This window comes from Antechinus flavipes, chromosome 3, assembly GCF_016432865.1.
Source record: "Antechinus flavipes isolate AdamAnt ecotype Samford, QLD, Australia chromosome 3, AdamAnt_v2, whole genome shotgun sequence".
NCBI lineage: Eukaryota > Metazoa > Chordata > Mammalia > Dasyuromorphia > Dasyuridae > Antechinus > Antechinus flavipes.
The window spans coordinates 306,685,546-306,695,266 of NC_067400.1; the positions used below are offsets into that span (position 1 = coordinate 306,685,546).

Below are 9,721 nucleotides of genomic sequence, written 5' to 3' on the forward strand. Positions count from 1 at the left end.
ATATATGTGTGCAGAACCGAACAGTTTTCTTGTTGCACAGGGAGAATTGAATTCAGAAGGTATAAATAACCCGGGAGGAAAAACATAAATGCAAGCAGTTTATATTCATTTCCCAGTGTTCTTTCTCTGGGTGTAGCTGCTTCTGTCCATCTTTGATCAATTAAGGCTCTCTTTATCAAAGAGGTCCACTTCCATCAGAATACATCCTCAAACAGTATCGTTGTTGAGATATATAATGATCTCCTGGTTCTGCTCATTTCACTCAGCATCAGTTCATGTAAGTTTCGCCAGTCCTCTCTGTATTCATCCTGCTGGTCGAGGAACTTACATTTTATCAGAAGAGAAAACTGTGGGGAAAAAACTTGGTTGCGATTGAACCTAGTCCTAAATGGTTGAAAAACCAGATCCCCTGGAAACCAGATGGGTTTAATGCTTAACTTAGATCCTGGGTCATGCTGGCCAGAAGCCCAGTTAGATCTGAAGATTGGTGCTTCAAGGAATGTAAGGAATTTTCATAAATATCTCAAGCAACTCGTGTCATCTGGAAACTGCCTCTGTGTTACCCAATCATTTACTATTTCCTTATTCCTTTGGTTCAATCCTCTATCTTGTGTAACTTACAGTCACTGAAGTGGGTCATCCTTTTTCTGACTCTTCTGGACTCTTTAATAAACATCTTTCTAAATTATGTCGGTTGTGGATTTTGTTCTCAGCTAACAGTTGGTGCCATTGTCTGAAGGATGATCCTAGAGTTGGACTTTGACCCAGATGAGATTACTCCGCAAAACAAGAAATGGGTGAGTACCCCAGTGGTTCAGGTAGAACACAGTTGAGCTGTCTCTAATTCCGGGCTAGGTTCTTGGACTGAGAACTTTTCATGTCCTGGGAAATTACTCAAGGAAGGTTACAACTAGCATGATTATCCTTATAAGCCAATGAATAGTTCTCTTGGGCCCATCAATCAAGAGCCACCATTTGTTAACTGAGCCAGTCCTTCAGTATTTCTTTCTCTTTTCTTTCTCCTTTTCTTCTTCCTGTACTTCTACCCTTTTGTGACTATTAGAAAATAAGCTAAACATTGGGTCTGTAATTGTACTAGAGACAACAAACACAAGGCCATCAGCTGAACCACATGATCTCTAGGGAGGGAATCTTTATCTATTAAGTTGATTGAGCAAACTAGAAGAGGTGACCTAACATTAAGTAACACTCATTCACTCAGAATGACCCTAGATTAATGAGAGAAACTCATTCTTGTATTAGTTAAATGAACTGTTATCCAAAATTGAATCATTAGAGAACCTGATGCTCATATCCTAATAGTAGGGAATCCCTCTTTTCCCTTTTATATTCTCCCTATAAGCATCTCAGGAAAATCTTTGTCTTGTATTATGTCTAGTATTATTTGCAGATTATGTATCTCGGAAGATTTTTAAGAGGAAAATGCAGCCAGCCCCAAAGTTGCTGTAAAAAAAAATTTCAGTGAGAGTTTAGAATACTGGGGAAGATTAATGAAGTTTCTTCTCGCTATCTGTAATCTGATGCTAAACTCTCTGTCCCAATAAGAATTTCAGTAGGAGATAAGTTTTTGGAAGAGAAAAAAAAGAAAAGAAAAAACTTGTAAGATACTTTCTGTCACGTCAGCTCTGAGGATTATGGAGATAAAATCAGACAAGCAAGGAAAGAAAACTCTTCCCTGGTTTGTAAAATTGTATGCCATTATAAACTAATTAGAGGGTAACTTTGTAATTGAAGTGTAATATCTCTGCTGCAAATTTCTAAATTATGGTTTGAAGATTTTTATAAATGCTGAAATATTTTTAGAAGGAGAATGTGAGACTCCCACTAGAAATCTTAGGAATAGAGCTAACTGAAAGCAGTGAGTGGGCTCTATAATTTGAGGTGCTGACAGCTAATGGTCTTTGGGAAAACTGAGGTTTTGAATGCTACCATTTGTAATTGGAGGTCCAGATTGAAATTGATTTGAGTTTGTCCTAAAACTAACTTATAATGTAGTCTCATTTGTAGTGAGATAATTATGGTGTTTGACCCTCTATTGGTAGATCAGATCTCAGACCTTAATGAAAAACACACTTGCTAATTGGCACTAAGGTGATATGTATGAAATAAGAATTAAACGTATAATTACTCTATACTAGTTTTTTAATGTGATTAGTATAGAGTGACAAATTAATAGTTGGATGAAATGATTTACTTTGTGAAATGATTTGGACATGTATTCAACCAAATTAATGTTATTTAATAGGCTTTTAGTGCCAAACCTGGAGTCAGACTCATTTTTATAAGTTCAAAATCTGGCTTCAGATACTTACTAGCTGTATGAACCTAAGCAAATCACTTTTTCCAACTTGCTTCTATTACTTCATGTGTAAAATGAACTGAAAAAAGAAATGGCAAACTACTTTAGTTTCTTTGCTAAGAAAACTTTAAAGGAGGTCCCAAAGAGTTAGACATGATTGAAAAACAACTGAACAACAAAAAACAATTGGCAAAAACTTCTATCGTATGTTTAAAAATTTATAATATGTATGCTTTTGTTAGGCTTCTAATTTTTCTTATATTATGATTTTGGGAAAATCATTGTATAAGAAATGCTGTTAATTTGAAAATTGATACTCAGAGGATAGTACAATTGTATTGCTGGAAAACTAACACCTTTTTGATAGAAACTATTATATTTTTTTAAAAGATTACTGTCAAGTATTTGTGTATATTTTCCTTAACATGAATAACAATTACTTAGATCTTGAGAAAGTACTGCACACTTTGTGAATTATCTGAATTCTTTAAGGACTTTCCAGATTTTTTTTCCTCTGAATCTTCAGCTTTTGCAAGGTTACAGATTCTGATTAGCACTTTGAGAGAAGTTACTGAAAGAATGTTGTGAAGTTCTGATGAGAACCAGGATCTCTCACAATTGAAGTAAAGATGTTCACAAATTTATTTTATAAAGAATAAATTTTATCTGATAAATTGCTTGGCCGTTGCTTATAAAATGTATGCAAGTACACCTGGACTTGAACTTTCTACTCTACTGAAGTTAAAATTTTGAAACAAATAAGGATTGATAGATCCAAGTTTTTAAAATCTTATTTTGGCCTTTTGGGGTCAATATGCAATACCATTAAATATGTATATCCGTCAGTTTCAAGACTTATTGTAGCCAGTGTCTTTCTGGGTTTTGTATGAATTATCATGTATTTACTATATATGTGTAATCACAGAATATGATTATTTTCTTAATTTCTGATGAATAATGTTTGATTTGAGATGAATTTAAACAAGAAAGCATATATAAGGATTTTAGGTATTTATTGTTAACTTAGGACACAGTACATAAAGCATGAGGCCTGGATTTAATCTGCCCTCAGACATTTATTGGCTCTGTCACTTAACCCTGTTTGCTTTGATTTCCTCATCTGTAAAGGAGAAGAAAATGGTAAACCACTATAGTATCTTTGTCAAGAAAACCCCAAACAGTCTGGTTTTCCCGCCATGTTAGGTTCTAACAATGGAATAATGTTTTGTCATGATTTCCCTTTTTGGGGAGCTTACAGCCCAACATCCTTATATTATAAATTGAAAACAACTGAACAACAATTGCAATAATCTGATTTGAGTTTCTAAAGGAAAATGTTTCCAACTATCTGATAGTTACACGGGACAGCTGAGACTCAAGATGAAATAAATTGATTAAACATAGTTTAATGTATAACCTGAGTTAGTTTCCTTAGGGGATCAATGAAATTATGATTCTACTTAACTAAGTTTGTTCAATTTTTATGACACCAAACTAAAAATGGGGAAATGAGCAGTGACTCAGGTTATTTAAAATCTTACATTAGCTATCCATTTCTGTAATTGTGCTTCTGCACAATATAAGAATATTGTTGAATAAGAATAACTGCCCAAAGCGGGAAATTGTGGCAAAACATTATTCTATTGTTAGAACCTAGCATGGTTGGGAAATCATATCTGTTATTTAGGGACCAATTGTGTTTAATATTTAACTCAGCATCTAACTTATTGACCAGATCTGAAGCTTGATTGAAGGACTCTAAGGAGTTTTCTCCTATTGTATCTCTCAAGTAATCCACCTATCTTATCTGGAAACTGCCTTTTTGCGGGTCAGTCATCTATTGTTTCCTTATTCCTTTGAATCCTTAACTTACAGATAATTTAGGGAGAGTGGGCCACTTTTTCTAACTCTTTTCTCTGCTTTCTTTCTGAATTAATTTCAATTCTGGATTTTTTTTCTTATAAACATAATATTATATAAGTATATGCAAAATAAATACAAAATATAAGGTAATTAAGAAGGAAGGGCATTAGTCTTTGAAGGGATCAGGAAAAGTTTCACAAAAAGTGCACAAGTATTTCTGGAGCCTTAAATATTGGATTCTGAGAGGCCGAGGTAAGGAAGGGAAGGTTTTCCAAGCAGTTACAAAGATGGAAAACAGAGTATTGCATGTAAGAAAAAAAAAGGGAAAAAATCCTATTTCAGTTTGATTGTAGTGAATAGGATTTTAGAAGTAATGTTTAATGAAGCTGGAATAAAGATTGGAACCATACTGTAAAGGACTTTAAATGCTATACAGAGGAGTTTATATTAGATCCAACTGGTAATAGGAAGCCACTCACTAGCGCTTATTAAATAACAGAGTGAAATGGTCACATCTGCAATTAATCTACATTGAAGGAGTGAGGTGAGTATAGGACTCTTTTATTTTTCACCTGGCTGCCCTACTCTGGGACATCTCTGAGCTCATCTTGCTTCAGAAGCTCATTATCAGGAAAACCTCATTATTGCCCAAGATCCAATCAGCCCTGGTACTCCACTTCATCACTTCCCTTTGTGCCTCTGAAGTGTAGAGCCTAGAACACCAAAACTTCCATAGAAACAGTGAGCTCAGCTCACAACTCATTTCTTACCTGGATGCATTGGAACTTCTCTGACTTAATATTGGAGTACCTCCCTTCCTACTTTTCAGCTTCTGTCTGTGTGTAGCCTTTCATTAAATTGTAAGCTTCTTGAAGGCAGAAGCCATTTTTTTTTTTTTTTATTTGTGTCCTCAGCACTTAGTATAGTGTCTGGCTTGTAGTATGTGTTTAATAAATATTAAGTGACATATATAAATTAAATATTAAATGATAAGGCTCAGGAGAGAGACTGGGAATAGATAGGTATTTCTGGGATATATCTGCACAAGAGACTTGATTAAACCCATGTGACAGTCATCAAGTGAGAGAGTATACAGTGAAAAGAGAAGAGGATCAAGAATAGAACTTTAGGGTTCTATATGCATCTATATAGATGGTGATCCAGCAAAAAAGACTATGGGGTAGTTAGATGGGTAGGAGGAGAACCAGAAGCAGTTAATAGAATCTTCTAATAGAATTATCAGCCAAGAGGAAGAATGTATTTGTCATTATCCTTTTTAGCTTAGAGGCCAAGGACCTAATACTAAGAGTTTTAGGAAGGTAGACCCTTCAAAATATAAGAGTCAAATATAAGGAGAAACTTTTCACCTGCTTTTCTACCTATAAAAGAAGGAAAAATATGTCAGTTCTCAGATCACTGGCTATGGCCAACTTTTTCTCTTCAGGAAAGTCATCATTTCTTGGCACTGATATGTTTTAGAACATAGAACAGTCAGCCAGATAATTAGCAGCCACTGGCATTTAATTTGTCTTTGGAACTTACTCCTTTTCACCATAAAGTATACCTCTTTGTCAAAGTCTTTATCTGACTTAGAAAGAAAAAGTCCTTGAAAATTAGTTACTTACATTATGGGGAATCTGTGCCCTAAAACATTTCAAGAGGGAGTCTACCAAAAAAAAATCTCCATAAAAGTTATCAGGATCTCAGGGTTCTCAGTTTTTCCTAAATCTGAAAATGATTTGGAACTCCCATGCAAAGGAATTGGAGATCGATTGGGGAAACAAAACTCTAGAACTACCTTATCTTCTTTGATCTTAATTCTCTCTTCCAGGATTTTATCATGTGTTTATAGCCAGAAATAAACCTCCTCAACTTTGAGTCACATTACAAATAACTCTTATTAGATACATTCTATTCCTGATCTGTCATCTTGATCTTTTAATAAAAAATAAAACAGTAGGAAATTACATTTATTTGTGGGATAAAATAGAACATCCAGGAATTTTTAAAAAATATGTATGTGTGTGTGTTGTCAACTGGGCGAAGTCCACTTCTCAGAATGCAGAGGAATTCAGCTGAGTTGAAAGCAGAAAAGTTTTATTAGGAGGAATATCAAACACAAGTATCAAGGTACCTTAGTATAAAGTATAAGGGAACTCATAGTCTAGGAGAGGCAGAAGAAATTTATTCTTGAAAACCACAAAGGAGTTTGAGGAGGAGTTGGGGAAAAGAATGGACAATCTTTTCTAGGAATAGGTGGGACACAGAAGCAGAATATTTTGTAGGAATAGTGGACCACAAATGGGCTACTTGTGGGGTACAAGCTCATATTAGTGAATAAACACCAGCAAAGATATCTGTGAGTGAACAAGACTGACTCTCTGCAAGCTCCTGACTGGCTCCTTTTGGCAAACCTTTACTCTGTCCAGACCTCTTACTGTGGTAAGATAACTCATAGAAAATAGGCATATTAATCTGAAGAATATTTCCATATTCCCCCTTTTTGGTCAAGATGGCTATAGAATCCAGTGCTGAACAAGGAGACATGATCTGTTACCCTGTGTGGTTTCCTTCTGAACAGATCTAACAAGGTATGAGGTTTCCAATTTTTTCTAGGACTAGAAGCAGAGTGTTGAGCAGTGTTGGGATTCCTCCCCTACCTTGTCAGTGAGGAAAGCAGAAAGAAAGAAAAAAGCACAAGGCAAGCAATAAGAATCAGGAACAAAAGAAAATACAAAGTGACTGTTTGGTAGTCAGGTGTGCCATATACTCAACCCATGCTGGAGTCTTAGGGAAGCAGTGTCCTCAAGATGTCACAAGCTTCAGGGCCACTTGAAGTGGACCTTAAGGTCCTCGACAGGTTTGATGGTCCACTTAGGAACTGGAGGTTTATTTAGATGATCCAGGATTCTACATCCTCAAATTTTGCAGCTGGGAATACTCAGAAGAACCTGATCAAAAGGTCCTTAGATTGAAGAGGAGTGGACAGTTGTAATTTCTTGAATTCAGAAAACTGTCTCACTCTCCAGATATCTGTAAGATGGTAACAAGAATCAATTGATCAGTATTGGGCCAGATTAGATATGATTTGCTTAAGATGTACAATTGTAAAAAAATTCTTTGCATCCATACTTTGGATCTGACTAAAAGTCTCTGATTAGTATAATTTAGGTCTTTGGTTAAGACCTTCTAAACATCATACAGAGATGATCCAGTTTGCTAGCCACATAGGGCAAGATTCAAACAATACAACAAAAATTTCCCACAATTCCCAGTTGAATACAATTTTCTTCCAAGACAAAAGTTGGATTAAACCTATAATTGAATAGATACTAAGCTAGTTCCAGGATTGAGTCACAAGATGAAGTCAGTATGGTTTACTCAGTTTCTACTATTAACTACTTGCTGTCCTAATCCCTTAAATTCATTCAATTTTCTCTTTTTTTTCTTTTTGGAGAAGTGGACAACCCATTCCCTCCATGGATCACTTATTCTATATGCCAATTCTATAAGACTTATCATAAATTCATAATCATAATTACATTAAGCCAGGTTACATTAATGTCAGGTTATAGATCAAACTGCTTCAAGGATCACAATGGACTAGTTTTGAGAAGAGAGATTCACATATCACCAAGGTAGCCAAAAAATCTGAAATGCACACCTCATGAAACAAAAGAACAAAGCAATACAATTATGATCAATGTTAATTATATCAAGTATCCTTATAGTCTAGTAACTCATTCTCAATGTCCATTTAGTCAACACATTTTGAGTTCCAGATGTCTCAAGTAATCAATCATCTGGTCTTTTCTTGGACTTCATTGGCTATATTCTGAGTACAGCTTTAAGTGGGGGAGAGAGGGGAAGAGATTTATTGTTTGCTTTGTGCTTCATCTTTTCACACCTGTTTTTGTGGATCCTGCTAATTCTGTCATGGCTCTTCCCCTCCCTCCCTCCCTCTTTCTGCTTTCCTCATTGACAAGGTAGGGGAGGGAATCCAAGTGCTCAGGGCTCTTTCAAGTCCTAGAAAAAACTGGAAGCCTTACACCTTGTTAGAGCTGTGTGAAGGGAAATGGCATAGGGTAGCAACAGACTAAGCAAATTGCCTCTCTGGTTCCAAATCTAGGGGTTCCTATATAATTCTACTAGTAACAAACCTTAATACAATTTAGTACAATCATTTAAATCTGGTTCTCCAGTCTTGAAACTTCGAGAATTTCAGTTTATATTATCATTTGTTGTTTCTACCCTTAGAAATTTCTTTTTCAGAAAAAAAAAAAATAACAAAAAATAACGGAGAAGTAGAGTCAAGAAGATCCTACCTTAGGCTATGGCAAGGCTATTTCTAAAACTTTTTCCAGACACAGACATCCACTTTTAGTCAATCCCACACTGCAGCACATGTCCTTTATTGGCTTCATGACAATTCAGATAATTGTCCCTATTATCAAAATTGAAAACAATACTAAATTACAATTCCTGGAATTTTTGCCTCAAATAGCAAAATTTCACTAACCGCAATTTAGGGCTTGAATAACTTTACCTATGTTCCCCTAACACTTAACATTTCATTCATTCTTTACTTATAAATTAAAACCAAACATATTTTGGGGCTTCAAACTGTTATGCCACAGTTTTCTTTAACTGTCCTGACTCAGTTTCCCTGTCTCAGTTACCTTAACTGTTCTGTCTCTGACCCAGTAAAACTAAGGATTATTCGCTCTCGGGTTATGAATTAGCAAGATAAAAGAGTAGATCTCCTGATTCTTTTATGGATTTACAATATTCCTTTAGAATATTCCAAGACCAACCCATGATATCTTTACTTCTTTGTCTCTGGAATTTTTAGGTTTTTTGGCTTCCCCTCCCTGATTAAAAAAACTTTCCCTCCCTTTCTCTTCTTTGTCTCCAAAAAGGTATTTAAGAAGTTGGGGTTCCTCCATTCATTGCTGGAGAATGGCGGCTGGCAGCTGTATGCTGGACGCTGGATTCTTTGGGTCCTCCAGCCCTGGGACCAATATGGATTCCTTGGTCCCAGTATACTTATCTCTGTCTGACTGGATAATCTGAGACATGAGTCCTGTCCAGTCAATCTTACTCTCCCATTAATAAAATATTAAAAACTCTCTAATCTCTCTCCTGCCTCAGTTTCTCCGGCATTACAAAACATACAGCAAATACCTGATAATTGGTTCATTTTTAATACATTGAAGCTACATTTTTAACTATCCTAAATATTTTCACAATAGCCAATTTTTTCCAAATAGAAATTTATTTATGTAATAAAATTGTTTTTATGTTCAAAACAAAATATCTCATTGAATATTTAACATAACATTTTAAAAGTATTTATTTTATCACATCCTTTTAAAAAAAACATAATTTAACTGCATCCAGATTAAAAATGAAGTTGTTTTGTCTAACAGCACTTTCACAGCATAAGAGAATTTATAAATAAGTAATATCACGTATTTAAAACATGAAACAAAGCTTCATATGATATAAATTCAATTAATTGCATTTCCAAATTATCCC

At 35.1% G+C, this 9,721-nt stretch overlaps 1 long non-coding RNA gene across 1 annotated transcript; it reads left to right on the forward strand.

Annotated features, from left to right (window-relative positions):
* The first annotated feature begins 558 nt into the window (after positions 1-558).
* LOC127557937 (uncharacterized) lies at positions 559-9,313 on the forward strand. The gene is made up of 2 exons (XR_007952668.1): positions 559-797; positions 9,103-9,313. It is a non-coding gene; the product is annotated as an uncharacterized LOC127557937 (long non-coding RNA).
* The last annotated feature ends 408 nt before the right edge of the window (positions 9,314-9,721 follow it).